The sequence below is a fragment of the Motacilla alba genome, chromosome 13 (genome assembly GCF_015832195.1).
Source record: "Motacilla alba alba isolate MOTALB_02 chromosome 13, Motacilla_alba_V1.0_pri, whole genome shotgun sequence".
NCBI lineage: Eukaryota > Metazoa > Chordata > Aves > Passeriformes > Motacillidae > Motacilla > Motacilla alba.
In genome coordinates, this window is record NC_052028.1 from 13311578 (window position 1) to 13332889 (window position 21312).

A 21312-nucleotide genomic window follows, 5' to 3' on the forward strand; every position below is an offset into this window, starting at 1 on the left:
TTATGTTTAAAATTGATCACTTTAGTGAAGTCCCCATGTAACAAAAAATTCCAAACCAAAACAAAAACCAAAGAATTAATCCTAGACATCAGGATAACAAATCTGGAGGATTAATATATTATTTCTGAATTTCAAGCTTTATAATTCAACATTTGTAGTTTATTTCATACTTTTTTACTGGCCAGACTGAGAGTTTTTATTCAACAGCTGCTCTCAGAGTAGGATTTGCTGAACACTTTCAATAATAGTGACACTATTTTATTTCTGCCCTGGTGTTTTGGGACCACATCTTGATGTTGGAGGCCACATCTTCCCGGAATTTTATACAAGAAGCAACAGAAAAGAACATTTAAATAACAGAGCCACAACTTCACTGCCAACTAAAAACGAAGAGCCAACAGATTCTAACTTGGATTAAAAGTCAGCTGTGAACAGAGGCAAATATTCCCGCAGGCACAGGGCATCTCTCTGAAGAGAGATGGTTGAAAATGCAAATGGCTGCAAGAGAATTCAGTGTGATTGCTTCGTGTTTCACAGGCGCTGTGGTTTTGTGTGCCCCAGGTCAGCTCTCAGGAGATGAACAGCCAAGATTTCTGATTTCTGGAAGACCTATGGCAGCTTTTCACATGCCATCTTCAAACTCCTCCCGTTTGCTTTGTAGGCAGAGACACTCTTGTGAAGGATTCCTTCAGGGGCCTGGGTAACAGAAGCGAGCACGGCCCCCTCGTGCAGCCTGACAGCACAGGGCAAATACTAGAGAAGAAGAAAAGCAACTTTTTTTTTTAATTATTATTATTTTTTCTCCAAGCTCAGAGCTGTCACATTAGCTCTTCCAGTTGTGAAGGCAGCCTTGACAGGACATCACATCTTAATAATGCCAAACATCATCTTCACCATAGCTCTTAAAAGTAGGCAGGGGCTCATAATCAGTTCAGACTCCATTGGGAGGCTATCAGCTGGATGAGGAACAATTGACCTTTCAGGAAGAGCTGTACAATTAGAGGAAAGCTAGATAAAAGTACAGACATGATAGAGTGAAATTGGAAAGCAGCATATTTGTATCAGATAAGAACAGGAGGGTGCTGGGATATAGATTCTCTCCCTCTTCAGGTGGAGAAAACACATCCAAAATCTTTTCAGGAGGTGGGTTCACCACAACTGTGTGCTCAGAAGACTGTGATAAAATTAATGACTGTTCTTCAGTTTAATGATAAATCCATGTGCAAGTGGAGAAACCAGTCAGACACACACAGGACCATTAAACTCCCTCTTCTTACTGGCTTAACTTGACAAAGCAGTCTCCTGTGTCCCTGTTTCACATCCAAGGCAGTACAGAAGTTCACTGTAAATTGGTATTAGATTTTGTGCCTCCTATTTGCCTCTTATTTCTTGCTCAAGAGAGGAGGCAAATGAGAATAGATTTAAGGAGGATGAGCGTGAGGAGATCAGAGTGAAAGCACGGGAAGCTGAAAGTTGGAGTCTCCAGTTGAGAAACTCTCAGGTTTGGCACAATGTAAAGGCCGGAATGCTCTGACCTGAGCAGGGGCCATTGATTTCTTTCAGAGGCTTTTGTGGTCCTGGGCTGGAAAGAGAAAATGCAGGAGGAGCAAACAGGCAGCAGAGTCTTCCTGATGGGCAAGAGTGATTCCACCAGCAGGACTTCATGAGCAGAAAAATCATTGATTAGCTTAGTGTAGCGGGCAGACTAGAGAAGAAAAGCTCTTGAAATAAGACTTAGAGCAAACTGTTTGCAAGATACCTTGAAGTCTGTCTGGTCTTTGATCCTAAACTTGAAGAAGGTAAAGGAAAGGGATAGTTTGAACCAATGGTCTGATGCTTGAAAGATTTCAAGTTGAAGTGAAGGGGCAGAGTGGCACAGATGGAGAGAGGTACACAAATACTATTCATGACATTTAATCTCAAAATGTCAAGTGCTAAAGCTCTGGAAATATGCTTACATGGTAGAGGCAGCACTGCATAATTGAAGCCTCATGAGAGTTAAGGAAATCTGTACTTTCTGGTCTTTATTTGTTTAAAAATAAAAGCTTTGTCAACATTGTATGTACTGCTGAGTACATATGGCACTAAATCTCAGTGCAAAGTGCTGAGGTTTCAGGGATTGAGCAGCTATGTTCCCTATGGCACCTTTCCTTTTGATCTCAGAGATTGACTTTTGGCAGCCTTTGCCCTTACTTTACATCTGTCCTGTCCTTTCCTGAATTCCTGGGTACAAGCACTGATGCCATTTTGCTCGGAAACAAGGAAATATATGTGTTGAGTTGGTATATGTAAAAAATGGTAAAAGTGCTCATGTGTTGAGTTGGTATATGTGAAAAATGCTCATCTTTATTTTGATCACTGAGGAAACATGCATCACTAAGTGTTGAAGTGTTAAACTAAGAATTCCGGAAGGGTCTTAGCTCAGCAGTCTCTCCCAGAGACAAATGAGTCTTTTGCTTCTTCAGCTCTTTGGGTACCCCACAAAACTGTGCCCACATTTCTACAGGAGTTCCCTTTAGTGGGTCTGGCCTGGAAATTGGTTCTGGATACTTCCCACCCCCTCACGTTTTCCCAAGACTTAACCGACCCCTGTGCCACTCTTGGCCGGAAACTCCCCTCTGGAAATGTCGCTGGGCTGTCGGCAGGAATCCTTTGCAAGAGCAGCAAACATGTGGGCCACGCTTCCCTGGTATTGGAGGGAAGCCCATTTGTGTCAGCTGCATTAGGAAGATTGTTCCAGAACAGTTCATCCATGTGTAAAGCTGCCCCTCTAATTCTGCCAAGGCTGAGGAGCTCAGGGAGTTCTGCTGGCAACAGCGCCGGCGGCTCTTTCCTCCACCCAATTTTTCCAAGGTGCTGGGGGTCAGGGAGGAGCAGATATGTAATTTGCTTGTCTGAACCAGTTCTTCTGCCTTGTTTAGTGTAGCTTGAGAGTTTTCATGCTGTGGACCAAACTTCCAGGGATAAAATATCGATTCTGCAGAATTTAAATGGGAGAACCCATCTCCCCACCCTGCAATTCGCCTTATCCAGATAAAAATGGGGAGAGAACTTGTTGCAGGCTCTCCCCTTTGGAAGCTATTTAGCATTATAAATCACAGGTACACTTTGCAGTGGGCCTTCCTGGCTGTTTACCTTTAGATAATTACACACCAGGGGCTATTTTTCCCTCTCTTTTGGGGAAAGTACTGTGGGAGTTACTTTGGTTTCTTTGACTTCGACCTTTGTCAACTTTGGAGGAAAAAATATGTTTTCTCTTAGTCAAAGTAAATTAGGTGTATTCATTATAGTAACTCAGAGGATTAAGCACAATTACTGTTTTTTTTTTTTCTCAGGGTAATGATTTAATTGCTTTGATTTTGTTTTGTTCATATCCTGAGGAAAAAAAATATTATAATAGAAGAAAATGCCTTTAACTCTTCTTTTCCATACAGGATGTGCTTCTGTATGCCTGGCAGAACTTGCCTTATGCTAACCTTGTCCTTCTAGTGCTCTACTTAGAAATTTCACTTCCTTAAGTTTTAAGGCTTTGTGTGTGTTTGTAGGTGTAGGTGTATGTATTTTGTGTGCCAACACACAAAAATAAAATACGTTATACAAACACAGATAAATATATGTTTGCATAAAACTGTTTTTATGTAGGTGTGTGTCTATATACATACACACACATATAAAAATAAAATAAATGCTGGCTTTCCCTTTAACTTTGAAAGTGTTTTGTTTTCTTTCAGCTCCAGCAAACTGGATTGAATTACAACTGAATTGAATGCACTTCTCCAGCACCTTCCCTCAGGGATCTAAACCAATTTTCTCACCATTGCTAAATGCTGAACTTCCCCTGTACCCTCACAGAGTAAGTAGGATGCTGCTATCTGAGCTCTAGGGTAGGAAAATTAGGAAAAGTGTTGAATGCAACATACTGGAAAAGAAAGTGCTAAGATATTTCACTCTTGGTTTTGAATATTGTTGTGTGTTCACACTGTTGTACTTTTCTGGGGAAGTGAAGCCTTGCAGGGTGTAACCTTACTGTGGGAAAAGGAAGAGCAATAATCACCCCTCTAGCAGTGTGTTTGGTCAGTGTTGGGCACAGCTTTGGGATGGAGTAGGAAGGAACAGTAAAAGGTGTTTTTGAGAAATGTGGACTGTGTTTCTGACTTGACCCTGGATCTGTTTTAGCTTGACCAGTCACACTGTGGGCTCCAGCTTCTGAAAAAAGGCATTTAGAAGTCAATTCAAGGAGGAGAGGGGAAGAAAACAGCTGGAGTTCTCAGGTGCTTGTCCATTGTAACCCCTGGCCAAGGCCAAGGGAGCTGCTCTGCTCCGTCATCAGATCTGATGCAGAGCGTTCACTGTATGGTGACAGGGACAGAAGATTTGCCTCCCAGATTTTTTTTTTTTGTTCAGTTTCTTGCATGGCCATTCTGTGTGTTAAACAAACAAAGGGAGAGTGTGATGATATTCACCCTCCTTTGATGATTCCTCACTGATTGTGTTCCTAATAAACTGTAAAAGGAAAGCTGACTGCAGGAAGGTTGGTGGCTAGGTTAATATACACTGTAGTGGAGTAATTTAAAATAATCCAAGCAAAGAAAGGAGATTTATATAAAAGTACATTTCCATTACTTGTGCCTCTGGCATAGTTATGTCTCATCTAGCATAGCAAAAAGCTAACAACATTATTCTTGTTTCTCTTTGTAACATCCATAGCCTTTAGTACTGTTATCCTTTGTTAATTTTCCAAAGACTAGTTGTTAATTAAGAGACACATTTGACTCAAAGGCAAGTCTTGACTGAAAAGAGCTCAGAGAACATGGCAGGAGTCTTGTGTTTTGGAGTTTTAAAATTATTTTTAAAACAACATCTAATTTTGAGCATGTCAAGATCCAGTTAAAGTTCTGATGAGCGGGATCCAAGCTCCTGTCAATGTCTTCATGGCAATGGCATTTGGTCTCTGTTTCTTAGCTGGAACAGTACGATAGGTCTGATTTTTGGACGAGTGAAAGAAGTCCACTTTAAAGCAAGGAAAGCAGACTATAAGTACACTTAGGTTTTTGTTTCCTTCCTCCCCCTTTTCCCCCAGAAGATGCAAGATCAGTCATTGAACACCACAGGTATGGCAGTACATTTAAACCCACTTTCTTTTCCATTTTTTGTAAGGGCTTAGCACCTGGTGAGCACAAAAGTAGAGTTACTACTTAGCAAAGTCTGGCTACTTGCTTTGGTACTGAAATAGAAGCAGCTTTCTTCTAAAAATCAATCCCAAAGGGCCAAGACTAAAGTGTTTTGTATTCCCATTACTTTGAATGGACATTTTTCCTTACTAAGGAGTTTGGCATTGGGATTGCTTTGAGAGCCAGGCACTCCTTTTATGTAGGTCCATTAATTTCGATTCTGCTAAATGTGTATTCCTAATTGCAATAAGTCAATGTGCCTAAAGAGATCAGAGGAACTGATCCAGAAGGGGGAAAACTTGTTACTGTATGCTTTGAAGCTGTGAAATTGAGTGACCACATCATCTTGGCTGTGGCTTTCAGATGGGTGAAGTGAATGTTTGGCTTTTAAGAGATACATGGTATAATTAATGATTAGTCAGGGCCCTTTGTTTTGCACAACTTTCAATTCTGTAGTCAAGGCTTGTGTGTATAATGAATGGTTTTTATTTTCTTTCTTCTGCAACTTACCTTTGCTGACTGCACCTCTTTGCTCCTGATGTCTGTAAGCTCTAATAAATTGAGGAGTTTAGGCAGACAGTTCCTTAGGCAGGAGCTCTCCCTTGGCTGGTGATGCTGGTGAGACCTGCCTAGACTATAAAAAGCTCAGAGAAGGGGACAAGCTTTTGGCTAGAAGGCATAAGGGAAGTGGAACAACTTTTGCATCCCTCCTGCATCTCTTTTCTTGGATATTTAATTGGCATTATGAAACAGAGCAGGTCATTGGATTAATAAACAAATAAAGTACTGTTTTGAGTCAGAGATACCCTTAGGAATTCTCCTGTTTGTAGTGCTTTTACTGATGTTATGAATTCCAAGATATTTGATGGTTTTTAGAAAGACCTTAGCTGTCAGAGTGGTGTGATAAAGCAAAAATCTGAGCTCTCATCCTAGAAAAGATGCTTGCCCATGTATTTGGGGAGAGCAGCCTGAAGATGTGAAGCTTTGGATTTGAGTGCACAAAGAAAGCTCACCAAGCAAAAATAAAGACCCTCACAGCTTTCATTCCTGTGGTGTTACTGTCTTGAATAAATATCCAGAAAGTACTGGCTTATAATTTTGTGTTTATTAAGAAAATATATCTCTCACCAGCTCCTGCTTCCTTGCTCTCAAAAGCCTGCTTGACTCATACTTAATGCCATAATATTGCAGGTCAAATTAGAGATCCCGTATAACACAGTCCATTGTCATTTCCCAGGCAATATCTGCATCAAGCCAACAGCTTTCAGTTGACTGGAGAACTTGCCTTTTTTTTCCTGTGTTTACCTGGAGACTTGTCCCTTGAAAACATTGTCAGCAACTGCTTCTCTCTTCTTTTTATTGTTTCTCCCCCTTCCCATTTTTTAGTGTTGCCTCCTGGCAGGAGCCTGTGAGTTGAAAAGGAAAGGGTCAGAGAGATGAGAATTTCTGGGCTCCATATCCTCACAGAATTACCAGCTCTGTGGTCATGGGGGGAAGAAACATGATGCTCCCTTCATCTTTACAGAAAAGAGAGGATCCACTTAGAACCAGAAAATGGTTTGGGCTGAAATGAATCTTAAAGCTCATCTTACTCCAACTCCCATGCCATGGACAGGGACAGCTCCCACTATCCCAGGTTGCTCCGAGCCCTCTCCAGCCTGGCCTTGGACACTTCCAGGGATGGGGCAGCCTCAGCTTCTCTGGGTATCCTGTGCCAGTGCCTGTGGCCCCTCACAGGGAAGGATTACTTCCTTTTCAGCTAAACCTGTCCTCCTTCAATTGAAAGCCATTACACCTTGTTCCGTCACTTTTGTTCTTTTCCAGAGTCTCTCTCCAGCTCTCTGAGTCCCTTTAGGCACTGGAAGGGGCTTGAAGGTCTCCCCAGAGCCTTCTCTTCTCTAGGCTGAACAACCTCGACTCTGTCAGGCTGTTTTCAGAGCAGAGGTGCTCCAGCCCTGTGAGCATCTTCATGGCTTCCTCTGGACTGACTCCAACAGGTCCATGCCCTCCTGTGTTCAAGAGTAACCATTTGGAGACAGGACAGATCAGTTAAAGTTTCTGTCCTGATACCACAAGTTACTTTTAGTATGCCATCAAAAAATCAGGTTACAAACCAAATAGAGTAGAGGGAGTGGCAGTGGCAAAAATTAGAACCTGCTGGTTGAGTGTCACAGCATTCCTGCCTTCTTGTCCTGCTGCACAGGGAAGGGAAAACACTCCTTGTCCATGGGGAATGAGGTGAGAAAGGATGGGCTTCAATTGCAGCAAGTGAGATTTACTTCCGTGACAAAAACTTTCCAGGATGAAATATACCATTAGATTGCTTGTGGAGGTTATGGCAGCTCATCCTTGCAGGTCTTTAAGAATGTGTTAGAAAAACATCTGTCAGGAATGATAGCTGTAGAGCTGCTCCTGCTGTGGGCTATGGAGGTGGACTAGATAACCTCTGGAGATCCCTTTCAGCCCTGTTTTCTATGAGCTCTAATCCAGGACTTTTCATTACTCATCCTTTGAAGCCCCAAAGGTGACAGGACTATCACACTTCATTTTTACCCTTACACAGTCTTTTTTGCTGGATGGTTTTTACTCATTCAGTGGTCTGGCTTCAGTTACATTTCTCATATGATTCCCTTACAGCCTCTATGTATTAATTTTTTTTTTCCAGTCCATGCCCTTTAGGCCTTTTGTCTCTGTTTTTTAAATGGATCTCACTAACTTTGAAACTTTCTGAAAGAAAAAGTTGCTGAAAACTTAGATTTTTTTTTTTTTAAATCTTAGATTTCAAATTAGAGAAAATGAGTTAAAGCTGCTGTTAGCGACTAATGTCGTGTTCAGTGCTGCAGCAGACACAGGAATAGGAACTGGTTTTGCCTTGTTGAAGTGAGATAAATGTGAACAGGAGCAGATGAATGAGGTGGGGAGCTGCCCAGGACAGAGGCTATTCTGCTTGTTTGTCCAGGGCTTGGTACAGCGTGGCCCTGAGCTGCGAGTGAAGAGCTGCTCTAATCACCTTATTTATGATGGGCAGCACTCGAGGGACCAGGTACATGTGTACAGTGTGCACGAGGTGCTGCTGTAAGGTATAAAAGAACTAAGGTTTGTGCTTTGAAGTGATAATGTGGTGATTTAGGGATGATTTAAAAGCACAGTAAATTAAAAGATAACCAAACCAGTGTGATCCTGTAAGTGCTGGGTTTTCAGGAGTCATGGTGGCAGTAAATACCCTGCACAGGCCTCTCTCTCTGACACAGCTGGGCATTTCACAAGCTGGTGTGAAATAGTAGGTTCCCATTATATTTGCCCTTTTTCATCTCTTCCTGACATGGAATTAAATTCATTCTGTTATTGGTGTGTGATGTTTTTTTAAGTGGTTTCCTTGCAGGTTTGTTTTAGGGCTTCCCCAATGCTCAAATTTGGATTGGTAAGGTGGAAGATTTCACAGTAAAAATGAAGGTGTCAGGCTCGAGGTAAAAAAATGTCCTGTTTTATTTCATTGTCATTTTCCAGTTCAGCTCCAGGGCACCTTGATCTGTGAAACAGTTGTGCTAATTCTGCCTGTGGCTGGATGCAATTGCTCCAGCCAGAGCTGGGCAGAGGAAGGTGCTTGGAGCAGTCCCTGCTGTGGTGAGTGCCCCATCCCTGCTCTGGGTTTGGAGAGAAGCTCCAGACATGCTCAGGACGTCGTGCTCCTTTCCACAGCTGCCCACATCGTCCTTGGCCCTTTTGTTGGCCTTCTTCATCTTCCTCCCTGGCTTAAACTGGCAGTCAGAAGATGAGAAATCCCTGGGGGTGTTCTGCATAGGGTAGCGATTCACTTGGATGTTTTACATTCCCCTGAATATTTGATGTCCTTACATGACTGTGAATTGGCAGCAGTGGAGCAGAGGGGCAGTGCCATGTGGGGTGTGACAGGCACACAACTGCCTTGGGACACCCATGCTGCTCTCTGCTCATCTCTGCTACATGCTGCAGGGTTTTCAAGTTTAACTTGGGTAATAATATTTAACTCATTGTATCAACCCTCCCTCCTCTGGACGTCTGTTAAAGTTTCCTTGTCTAGTTATGTCATTTTTCTGAGGAGCTGACTTTTTTTTATAACTAATTTTTTTTTGTGCTCAGCTTTATGTTCTATTTGCTTCATGGCTGGATTTGATGCATTCTCTTTAATGATGCACTTTTAACATAAAAAAAGGAGGAGAAAACTCACTTTGGTAGCTCTGGGCTGCAGGAGTTGACACGTTTGCTTCAATCTGCCTGCTCCCTCTAAAGGCTCTGGAACCCCTTCAGCAAAGGCATGAAGGCAGAATTGGAAAAGCTTGTCTTTATGGAAATTCTGATTAATTTTTTTCAAGGGGTGACCAGAGCTGCTGTGTTACAGAACTGTCAAATACCCTGTGTACAGAAGCCCTGTCATCTGAATTTCAAAGTCAAAGCCATATTTTGAGAGACTTGCCCTTTTCATCCTATCTGGTCTGTGGGGGTGTCGCTGTGACTGAGCCCTGTTTGGCCATGTAAAAGCAGCCTGCCAGGCTTCCTTTGCCAGGGACTTTGAGTTTAAATATATTTCAGGCCTTTAAAAAGGTCACTCAAGGCTGCCAGCCAGAACCTGTGTCTTAATTCGCTGCTATTAGAATCAGAGAAAAATAAAATCTGCAGTCTTGGGCTGGAGGGCAGGAAATGGTGGAATTATCAGAGGCTTTATAAATTGCAGAATATGCTCTTGTTGCAGATTTCTGCTGTGGTCTGAGGCGAGCAGGAGGATCCCTGGGCAGCAGGGAGGCTGCTCAGGCACTGCTGTAAGCTTTGGGCTCCACCTGTGGGGGTCTGATTGCTGCTCTGGGACATGAAGCTGCTGCTTTCCTTTGCTTGCTGGGAAGTCAGGATCACATTTTTACCCTAGCTCTTAGGTGGTGTATCTTTCCAGTGATTTGTACCTGGCTGTTTAGGCTCCCCACTGATGTATATTTGGGTTTTTGCTCTGCAGCAAGGCAGAGGGGAAGCAGGAGTTGTGTATGGGATCTGGATTAGGGATTATTGCACTGCTGGCTGTGCCTGATGGGGAGGGGGAAAAGCTGAATTTGAGGTTTCAGTGGCCCATTCCCACCCTCTGCTGATGATCCCAAAGAAGGTTCCCCATCTTTCTCTTGCACTATATCATCTGATATAATTGACTGCCCTACTGAAAAATTGTGTGGACTCCTACTAGACTAATAGGTTTGTTTCTCCTTAATTCCTACTTGTAATCCTTCAGTTTGTTCTCTTATTTGTAGTCCAGCATGGGTTCTTTTAAGAGTGGAAGGAGCTGACATCAGCAGTTTGAAGAGCCAAATAAAAGATTTCTTATAACAGTAATCAGCCTGGCTGATTTCCCAGCAGCATCCTGGCCTGCCAGGGTATGGAACAGCCAGCACTAGGGACAGAGTCTCTTTTTCCATAGTTGGGCCTAATTTAATAATACTTTATTGAATTGTATTACAAGTTTGATTCTGAGTTGTGACTGGTATCTTGGAATGTGTTTTTCTGTGATCTGGATAATTTTATATTTGTTTGGAGGGATTTAATTTTGTTAGCATCTTTACCAAATAATCTGATGAATGCAAAAAGCAGCTTTAATGTGATTTCTCATTGATTATTTTAATATAAAAGTTCTGTGATTTGAAGAGTAATAACTTTGTGCTCACTTGCCATCTTATAAGTAGGCCTTAGTTTTAATCTTGTAGGTTTTCAAAATTGAATCAGCAGAAATTGCAGGAAGTATGTTTACATTCACTTGCTATCTTACTAATGGATTTCAGCTTTAATCTCTCTGATTTTCCAAATTGTTTCAGCAAAAATGATGTCACCAGGATTTGGTTAAAGCATTCAGTTGCAGCTTAGCTCTCTTCTAATGTGTTAAATTTTTATATGCCAGTGCAAAAAAATTTAACAATATTAACCTCTTACTATATCCCTATTTCCCGACATACTTTGAAAGCCTTGTGTTAAGTTTACTGGTTTTTTTTTATTGAAATCTTGGCTGCTAGTAAAACATACTTGTCAATTTGTAGTTAATTGCTGCATTAGTTCTGAAGTTATAAATCAAGTTGGAAAGTAAATTTGGTATCTTGCATTATGCAGCAAAAAGTAGTTGTTGCAGTAGGACTGCTGTCTGCTAATTCACTTGTCTCCTTTTAGCTAATCACTGCATTTATTCATGTCGTGCATTTTGGCTGGATGATCTCCAACTTGATACAATAATGGCTGGAATGCCTTTTCCCCCTTCTGAAGCCTGGTTTCTGTGGAATAGGTATTTGTCCCAAACAAGAGGCAGATGAGTAAATAAGCCTTTAAGGCAAGCAGATAGGACTGTGAATTTATTACTGTTATTCTTATTTTTTAAAATTTATTTAAGATTTTCTTCTCATTTAATTTTTTTTCTTCAATTATGCAAGGAGCATTGGTAAGAAAAAAGTTGTCTGGAATGTGATTTTTTTTTATAGAGTTATACAGCCCTAAAATGATAATCTCAGGTGGGGTAGTGGGTCTGCATCAGTATATTTTGACTCAACAACAAGGAGAAAAACATATTTACATCTCAATTTAGAGTGAAGCACCCCAAGTCCCCTCTCCTGCTGTACATGTACAGGGCTCCCCAAATCACCTCTTTAAATCCTTCCTCCTGAAATTGCAGCTCTGTGGGTGGCTCCTGTGCTGTCAGTGGGCTGTGAGCACCAGTGCCAGGGTCCCCTCTCTTAGAGGGGATTAGAGGATCAAAGTTGGAGAGCACTGCAGTATAACATGGTACTATTTTAGGAACATCCCAGTTTTTCACAGAGGGAAAACCAGTGGTAGGTGAGCTGCTTAGAAGGGCTTTTTATGCAGCTGAGGCTGAAAAACGTCTGAGAATTTTTGTAAGAAATACAAGTTGTGTTTTGCATGCAGGGAGCAGCACCACCCCTGATGCTGTAAATTTTTGAAGTCCAATGCTCCCCAGCACCCAGGTGTGCCTTCAGCTGGCTTTACTATTACCAGAGCAGAAACCAATAAAACTCTGCCAAATCCCGAGAGAGACTTGAGGAGATTTCTAGGAGCACATGCCACATTTCATGTCTCCTACGCATTCCCGTTGTGGGAATGGTGCAGGCTAAGTGCCTGTGCCTTGCTGCTGCTGGCTTTATGTAGGGCTGGCAATTGCCTCCCTTGCATCCCCTCCTGGGAGCCATCCCCCTCCGTGTGCTGCCTTGCTCAGGGTTCACTGCAGCCGTCTCTGTGTTGCCCTGGAACTCTGCTTTTGCTTTCCTCATCTTCCCTGAGTTTTGCCTCTCCCATTAGCAAGTTGAATGAAGAGGACAACAATATAATTGGGCAAAATGTTCCTAAATTAGCATTTCAGTTCTTGCAGAAGGCGTGTAAGGGAGGGGTGGGCGCTGACACCTGCGGGAGTGCATGGCAGAGAGGAGCACGCAGTGGGAGCAAGGTCAGGTGAAGCTGAAATGATTTAAGCGCATGCTTTCAAAAGCAAATGATCATTTTGAAGGTAAAATTTACCACTTAGGCTAAAAGTTAATGTGAGCTCTTGCAAGCTGTAACAATATCCTGCCCTTTATGAAGGCTGCCACCACTTACTGAGGCGAGATGCTGAAAGCATCCCTTAAGTGGCTGCTGGGGAAGTCAGTGCTGTAAACATCAGTGAGGTCAGGCTGCTGACCTTCAAAAAGAGTTTTCCTTTCTGGAGGAGTAACTCCTAAAAAGGCAGTCTGCTAACGAGATTTTGGGTGTTTTATAGTGTGCAGTGTCCATAATTGTATAAATGGTCTCTCCCTGCTGCTGGCACGCCCTTTTTCATCCAGTGTGCACGGCAGAGGTGGATCAGCACCTTTTAAAATACTAGTTTGGAAATTACGTAGCACAGGTGTAAAAGTCTGTGAAAAGATTAAAGAGGAATTATTTGGGGGAAGGAAAAGATGACAACTTTGTGGCCAAAAGGAGAATGTGACTTGCTAACATTTTGAACAGTGTGAGGCTCTGCAGGTAATCAGTTTTGTGAAGGTTTCATTATATGACACAACTCACTACACGGCTGAGCTTAATGTAGTAATAGATCAGTGTTCTTTCTTTCAGGTAGTGATGCTATTTAAGTAGAACATTCATTATATCATGATAACAGAGATCCTCAAAGAGCTAAATAATTGAAGCCAGGTGCTGGAAAAAGAGTGAATACACATTGCAGTTTTAAAGACTGCTATTGTGGAAAGCCACCTAATTGCATTCTGCTGCAATTAATAATCATCTTAATGGCTTTGAATATTTATGAATATATAAAAATAAATAAGAAAATAGACAGGCTAGGATAAAAATTTGGTTCATAAAATTTTATTGCTGGAAAGTAATTAAGCATGCCTCTAATCACAGCATCATTTTTCATTGTGGGTAAGTTTGGGTGGAATGAGAAAGTTTGGAAAAAGAAAATGTGACTGTTCCATAAATTAGCTTTTAAGAAAGATTTCATATCACAGATATTAAAAATCAGGCATCTACTTGCTTCTCGTTTCCCTGCCATTGCCTGTTTTCACCTGGGATACCCTGAGTATGGAAGGGGATCACTTTTCCTCCCCGTTCCTCTGTGAGATGGGTGGCGAAGCTTTTAGCTTCCATCTTCTGGTCTGTATTGAACAGGAGGTCACAATGAAAGATTAGAGCAGCCTTTCCTGGCCTTTAAACAAATACTAATAATGTCTGAGGTTTTGAGATTAAAATTTGTCTCCTGGGCATGCAAATAAAAACACAGGATAAGAGTACAGAAAACAGTGCTTGAAGTTTTGGCCCTAGTGGAATTCCTCTCTGCTTATATCCATGTAACTAGACATGAATTTGACTTGCTGAAGTTTCTCCTCAATCTGCACAGTAACCACTTAGTCTCATTAGGAGTTTTTTCTTCTTTACCGCCCTGTGCATTGCAAAATGTTCCTGCTTTGTTTTGACTTGACCTTTCATAGTCACTGAAAATCGATAGACTGTAATGCATTTATTAAATAAGGAGGATTCTTGGGATTAACATGCAAGGTTCAGTGCTGGAGCAAGAGGAGAAGGTAAAGAGTGGAATATTCCTGCAGAGCCGAGCCAGGCTGCTGTGGCTCCAGGAGTGCTCTGCTCCTGTCCTGGCTGGAGCTGGTGCCTGCCTGCTGATCAGGCAGCCCAGGGCCCCACTGCTGCCTTCTCTTCACTCTCTAACTTCCTTCAAAGGAGGAAGCTTGCTCAGCTCTCTTTTCCTTTTTCCTCTTTCTTTTCTTGTCTGAAGAGAAATTACTTTTTCTCCTGCTTTGGTTGAGCTGTACTTGACTTTGTGTGGATAGGGAGTAATGGGACTTCAAGCACAGCTGGATATCATTTGGGCTGCAAAAATATTGAAGTATTTACTATGAACTATGCCTTCTTTCTGAGAATACTCTAGCTTTTGTGACCTGATTTTTTTAAGTAATAAGATTTGTGCAAATTTTGTGCTCAGTTTAGTGTTCCATAGCCTGTGTGTGCTTACACATCCTTTCTAGTCTAGCTAGACTAGAAAGCTTTCTGAGTCTAGCTGCCCATTTTTGTGCAAATCTCTGGTTTGCATGTTACCACAGGACGGCTGCTCTTTAGCCTGCTGCCACACACGTGCCTGCATGTGGTGTACAGTTTCAGGTCCTTTCAAAAGGAAATAAGGAGTTTGGGTTACTATTTTTAAGTCTTTATTCCCAAATATGAACCTTGTAGCTCATCTTCTCTGAGTGGCAAGTGTAAATGATATTGATTTCAGCAGGTTGGCTGAGATGTACTTGATAACACCAGTTTATGTACAAATACATAACTTTTTAAAATTCAGCTAATGATTTTGAACAGAAATTTAAGGTAGGCTTTTTCTTTAGCATTTCATCAACCTATCCCTGATGGACTAAAACTAAAGAACATGGATGTCTTGGCACATCTTTTCTCGCAATGTCTGGGCTTTTTATGCCTCTTATTTATGGGCACTATTCAGGAGAGCATTATTCATGTATGTTTAAAGTCAGTAATTTTCTTACTGATTTTTTGTAATGCCTCTTTGAAAAGATTGCAGATTGATCCCCCACCTCAGATGAAATAAAAAGTAACACTCAAACACAAAATCTGGGCATGATGAGCTTCTTATGGCATGATCTGCTATAACATATTAAAACCAGAGTTACATACATGAAGAGTTTCTTTCAATGCATGACAACTCTCACACAGTTGTATCTTGATGTGTCAACATGGATTCAGATCTCAGCATATTAAGAATGATTTAGTAGGAAGTGGTGTCAAAACACATTGATCAAATTGTGCTGTTGCAAGATTTAATTTTTTTTTTTTCCCCTTTAGCTGCTACACAGGGAACAATACTTTGTGTAGGTTTAAAAAAAATAAGCATCTACCACCCCAAGTAACAACGTAAATAAAATCTTATATTGAACAAATCAGAAGTGGAGTTTTATAGCGTTTTTGCTTTCTTGGGACATAATCTTGTCTAATCTGCAATAACAGAAGAGCAATAGATATGCACACAGAGGCAGTTAGATGATCAGTAATTGATTGTCTTCTTAAAGAGCAAACTTCTTGTATACCAAAATGTGAGAGTGCTTTCTCTTTATGGGTCAGCATTGATTGTACATAAAACATGTGATAGAGGGTTTCTGAAAACAGTAATTAAAATTGTAGGGTTTCAGAAGTGAGCATTGATTATATTTCAGGGCCTCTCTGTTAAAAGTTAAAGAGTAAACAACAGAGTTTTCAGAATGCTCTGAGGCATCAGGACAAGGAGGGCATTGAAACTCTGAGTTCTACCTGTGTGCTTCTAGACAAGAGTAGAACATCACCCGTAATTACATTTAAGAGAGGAACTTACATGCTTTTCCCCTTTGCTACTCCTAGCAATTTTTAAGTGATTAAAGCCCTTATGAAGCAGTTACTGCTTCCTGTGAAATGGGGCTTAGGTGCCTGAAGGGACCCCTCTGGTGCTGGGAGAGGGGACTGGGAGGGGACATGCTGTGCCAATGGCAATAGCTGGCCTCAGATGTTGCTCAGGTGAGGCATATCAAATACATTTTTGTGTCTCATTTTGGAAGCTTGGAAGTATGTGGATCAGCCACCCTTTGGTGTAAATCAATAGGACTCAGCAGAATTATGCCAATCTGCACCACATCGGAAAGTGGCAAGGGGGAATGCAGTAATTTGTATAACTCCAGCTGCATGCTGCTAGAAGCAACCCAGAATGTTTTAAAGGTGTATTATATTCTGTTACCAGGAGATTGTGTTTAATTAAATAAAAGTACATGTTGGAGTTGCCTTATTAAGCACTTGTACAGAAGGTAGAAAAGAAATTGTCCCATGTGATGAACCAGTACTTAGATTGTGAGACTTCCAGCCTTGTCAGTTCCCTTTAAGTAGGTGAAAATTGAGAGTGCAAGTGTTTCTAGGAAACTGTGCTTATGTGATATAACTGTTATTGTTGCTGGTTTCAGGGCACAGTGCTTTTGCTGCCTAAGCCACACACACTGTCAGTCCCAAAGCATGTTTTGGCTTTTGGTAGCCCACAGGCAGAAATAATGTCAGATTGTTGATCTTGAATCACTGGATATCTGCCCTGAAAATTTTGCATCAGTAATTTAGAGCCCAAATGGGGTCATATCTAGTTCCTAGCCTACTCCAGACAAGTTCTGTTTTTGCAGAAAAGTGTACCAAGCGACCGAAGTTTTACCACAAATGAAAATACTAACTGCTTTTGGAAATTAAGTTATTAATAGTCCTTAAATTAGTGTTTTGGCTGCTGGTAGTCCTTGCCTTGCCTAGCAAGAATGGACATTATGTCACATCCCTAGTAAATGATCAGATTAGCATTATAAGCAGTATGAGATGATCAGAGAAGAGTAACAGGATCTGAAGTGCTCACTTCTCCAGGCACTTCTGCTTGCCCAGCAGTAGTGCACCTGCATTGTTTGGAATGACCTTGACTGTGAGGTGCTTTTAACCTGTGAGAATTTGCTGCAGAAAAGCTAAATCAGCCCACTTGATATTCCTGTTTACCACCAGCAAAGATGAACATGGGGAACCTGTGGCACTTGAGGTATTTTGACCTGATTGTTCACGAATCAGGTTGTGTGGTTGATCATTGGACTAGAAGACAGTGTCATCCCTGGAAAGGGACTGGAATGGCCTTAATGCAGTTATATCCCCCTCCTGTCATAGCAGGTGTGTGAGGAAAAAGAGTTTATCACCCCCTTGTTTGCATTGAGAGGGTAAATGCTGGTCCTGTAAAACTTGGTGAGTGTGAGGAAGCTTCTCAGAATCTGTCTTGCTGCAGTCAGGGTTTTATTTATTACTAGAAGAACTCTAGAAGCTGCAGTGCAACTGCTGTGTTTCATTATTAAACAACAGAGTTTTCAGCTTGGATTTTAAACCTGGTGTTTTTAAGTCTGCAACCTCTCATCTGAAGGACATGCTGAGAAGGGCTTCCTGCTTTCTGAATTAGTGTTTAATGTGTGGGAAGTGTACATCCCAATTGAAGTTTGTCTTCAGAAGCTTCTAATTAGGACAGAATGATTTGATTTTTCAGGAGATAACTTCTGGGTTTCCAGAAATAACAAGACAGCCACAAGGGTGATGCAGAGCAGGTATCACAGGTTACTGTCATCTTTGCAGCTGTCAAAGTGTTTTGGTGAAAAGCAAACCCATGTGTTTGAATAAATAAATATTTTTTACTTAATTTATGGTTTTCAATCCAAAAGAAACTGTCAAGTTTGAGGTATAATGATTGACTTTTTTTTTTTTGTTTGCAGTGGCATGAAAATTTTCAGAAAGACTGAGTGATGTTTTAAGCTACTTCCCTGCAGGATGTGGAGCCACTTAGGTATTATTTTCCATATAACTTTATACAACAAAACAGGAGAAAGGAGACAGGAGAGCCAAGTGCAAAGTGGCCTCTCAGGGGGTAATGATATGGTATGTATTGCAGAGAAAAAAAGGCTAGTGTTTGAAATCACTGCAGTCAGTCTATGATGTGTGAATAAAGACAAGAATTACCTTGTGTCTGGTTTCCTGTCACAGCTGAAAGGCTGCTCATGATTGCTCACAGCATTTCATTTGGTACCTATGTTTCCCTGGTCCTGAAACCTGGGTGCAGAGGGGACACCTTACCACTGATGGTTCCATTTCAGAGGGAGCTGCCAGAAACTGCTGGACAGACTCACACAGGAGATAGTTTTGTGTTTAGTCTCTTTTCCAGTGAGAAAAGCAGCATGATATCCCAACCCAGGAAGTGTTCAAGGCCAGGCTGGATGGGGCTTTGAGCAACCTGGTTTAGCAGAAGGTTTCCTTACCGTGCTAGGTGTGATGATATTTGTGGTACCTTCCAACCCAGCCTGTTCTGTGGTTCATATGATTCTGTGTTTGTGGATTGTGGAGTGACCTGTCTCCGTATTTTTCTGATTAACATTTGGAGGCAGCTTGAACCTTCTAATCCCAGTAGATGTGTACCCACAAGAGATTTCTGGAGACTCGGGTCTTGCATTGGCAATGTAACCATTGTGGGAAGCAGCACTTCAAAACCTGAAGCTGTTGGGCAGTGAAGGTCTCCAGGCTGGTCTGTGTGGCCACAGAGTGGTCAGTGGTGTCCTCCAAGTGGCACTGGGCTCTGGCATCCTTTGCATTTTAAGTCTGTAAAATCGAGGGAGGATTTCAAAGCCAGGCAGCAGATGTGAGCCTTTGGCCTGTGAATTCATTGTTGCTCCCTGGCACTGAGCTCCTCCGTGTCAGAGAGGGGAATTTAGTGCAAGCTCTAGTAGGTAGAAACACAGAGGCTTTCTGTTTTGGTCTGAAGTCACCTCGTGGAGCTTTTGGGCTGGTATGTTGGCAGCTGAGCAAAAGGCTGTTATTCTACATGGCTCTTAACAGTTTTGGAATAGCTTCCAAGTACAAATCCATGGCTTGTTCCCCTAAAAAGCCAGTCAGAAATTTTTAGCTCATCTGTCAGTAGCTGCTCTGGCTTTTATGGGTCAGCTCTGAGGAGCCAGTGTGATTAGAGCACTGTGTGTAGTCTCCAGGCAAGTTTTACAGCTTTGCCAGTGGAATGCAAATTTTGCTTATAGTTTCAAAATATTATCAGTATACTTTTGAAGACCGTGTTTATTTAGCTAAACCACTTGCCTGGTCTCAAAACTGGCAGAAGAGAATCTTCCTCCCTTCCCTTCTTGCTTTCCCTATGTCCTCCAAATAGCCATAAATAATGCCCTTTTTCCTCAGTCTCCTAAAAATATAGGTTGCATTTCAATGAGAACTATGAAATTGCAGGTGACTTCTGTTCCTCTCACATTCCCTTTTGCAGAACAATTTCATGCAATTGCAGTCTGTCTCTTGTTGATCCTTGTAGGATGAAATGCCTGCAATTCCTTCTGCTTTTCCTCCCTTGGAGATCCCTTGCACGCTGTCTCTGTGTGCTGCATATCAGCTGTAGCAGATCCTCTCTCCCTGTCGGTGCTGGTAGCTCTCTGCTCAGCAGTCTGTTACTGTTCAAAGCTTTGAAATGATCAAAGAGGAGGATGAGGAGTAACAAACTGCTTTAACATTTGTTCTGGCAGGGATGGAGTAGCTCATGTGAGGTGTGCTGCAGGGCACGTGCTCTGGAAGGTGTAAAGTGTTACTGCTGCTGCTTTGACAGAGCCACAGGGAGGCTGACACAGAAATAAAGAAATTCCTTCTTCCTATTGGCCCCTTTTGATACACTGCTCCCCAAGATCTGCATTTCCCAAAATCTTGAGCTTTCATTGGCTTTAAATTATTCCCAGCTTTGAGGGGAGGAAGGATTGTTAGACACAAGTGCCTGAATTTTGAAACTTACCCAAAACCTTTTTTCTGTTCAGCTTTTAAGACCCTTGTTTATGGAAATAGTTTTTCATCGTAGGCTCCTTTTTCCTCTGGAAGATGAAACTGCAGATTAAGTAATGTCACCCATGGGAGCTCTCATGATGGTTATTGGCTTCCTGTGAAATACTGAATTGTTCCCTGTTCCACAAACTGTGACGCTGGCAATAGGGATGTGGGGATATAGATTTTTGCCACAGTATCTCTCCAACCACTGTTTGAGATATCATTTTCTTATTTTATTTTTTAATTCCTCACATGCTGGCCTTAGGAAAAATGGTAATATCTTCTCAGTCTGAAAGGGACCCTGAACAAATAGATGGTATTGAAGAGCAGCCGAATGTGATGCTACTTTTGAAGAGCAGGAGAATGTGATGCCATAGTTCCTCCAAGCAGCTTTGTAGGTCAGGTCTGCTGTTTCATTTCAGCTCCATCTGGGAGCAAAAGTAACATGTAAGCTTCATATATGTAGCTTGAAGTCAGAATTATAATTTTAAATTGAAAATCACCTTTTATGTTTAATTGCTGAGTGTCTTTATTAGCTCAGTAAATATAAAAAAGGCAAAACAAATTTGCTGCTGTGGCATTGTAAAAGAACTTGCTTTTACCTTGCTTAAAAGGAATTTCTGTGAAAATAATCTGCAGGAAAAAAAGCTACATGGATGCTTCAGTAATTCACAGTGAATATGAACTTGTCTGCTAGCACAGGTTTCATCTTGTGGGAAAAGAAAATTGCAGCTGATTTATGATAGAAATATGAATGTCAGGAAGAAGGAATTAATAGAACAGACAAGAAGGAATTATTCATTCTAGGAATGTGCATTGCTCTTTTCAAAGAAAAGTTTTGGTTCAGTTATGTTTTGCTGCTTCAGACTTCTCAAAATTCATGTATGAGAATTTGGGCTTTAACCTCTGGAAAGTATTAACAACTCTTTTGAATAAAAAACTGCATCTGACTTATGGGGGGTTCCTCATGTTAATGGTTCTGTCAACCTAACCTAACAAGCTCTTGACATATTTTTCTCCCATAGGATAAATAATTAACAATGATTAAATATGACTGTTTGGACAATTGTTTTTGGCCTAATTCAACATCTGAAAGTTGAAAATTCTTTTGCTTGTGTGGTCCATTTACTTTTGTCTCAGTCATGGACTTACCTTGTGCAGTTGTAAATGAGCACCATTGCATCATGTTTGCAGAGAAAAGTTTAATAGAAATTCATATGTCAGTGTGGTTGCCCAGCAGAAAAAA

At 41.5% G+C, this 21312-nt stretch overlaps 1 protein-coding gene across 8 annotated transcripts in view; it reads left to right on the top strand.

Moving 5' to 3' along the window:
• Window positions 1–21312, top strand: part of SGCD (sarcoglycan delta) — a 308234-nt gene that overhangs the window by 36972 nt on the left and 249950 nt on the right. For 5 of the 8 annotated variants that reach the window (XM_038150509.1, XM_038150498.1, XM_038150503.1 and 2 more), the window contains one exon: window positions 3732–3853. The exons of 2 other annotated variants lie outside the window; for them this stretch is intronic. The gene's annotated coding sequence lies outside the window, so the exon portion shown is untranslated. Of the gene's footprint in view, window positions 1–3731; window positions 3854–18119; window positions 18144–21312 lie in introns of those variants that run through there. One more of the 8 variants, XM_038150501.1, reaches the window with a different exon arrangement.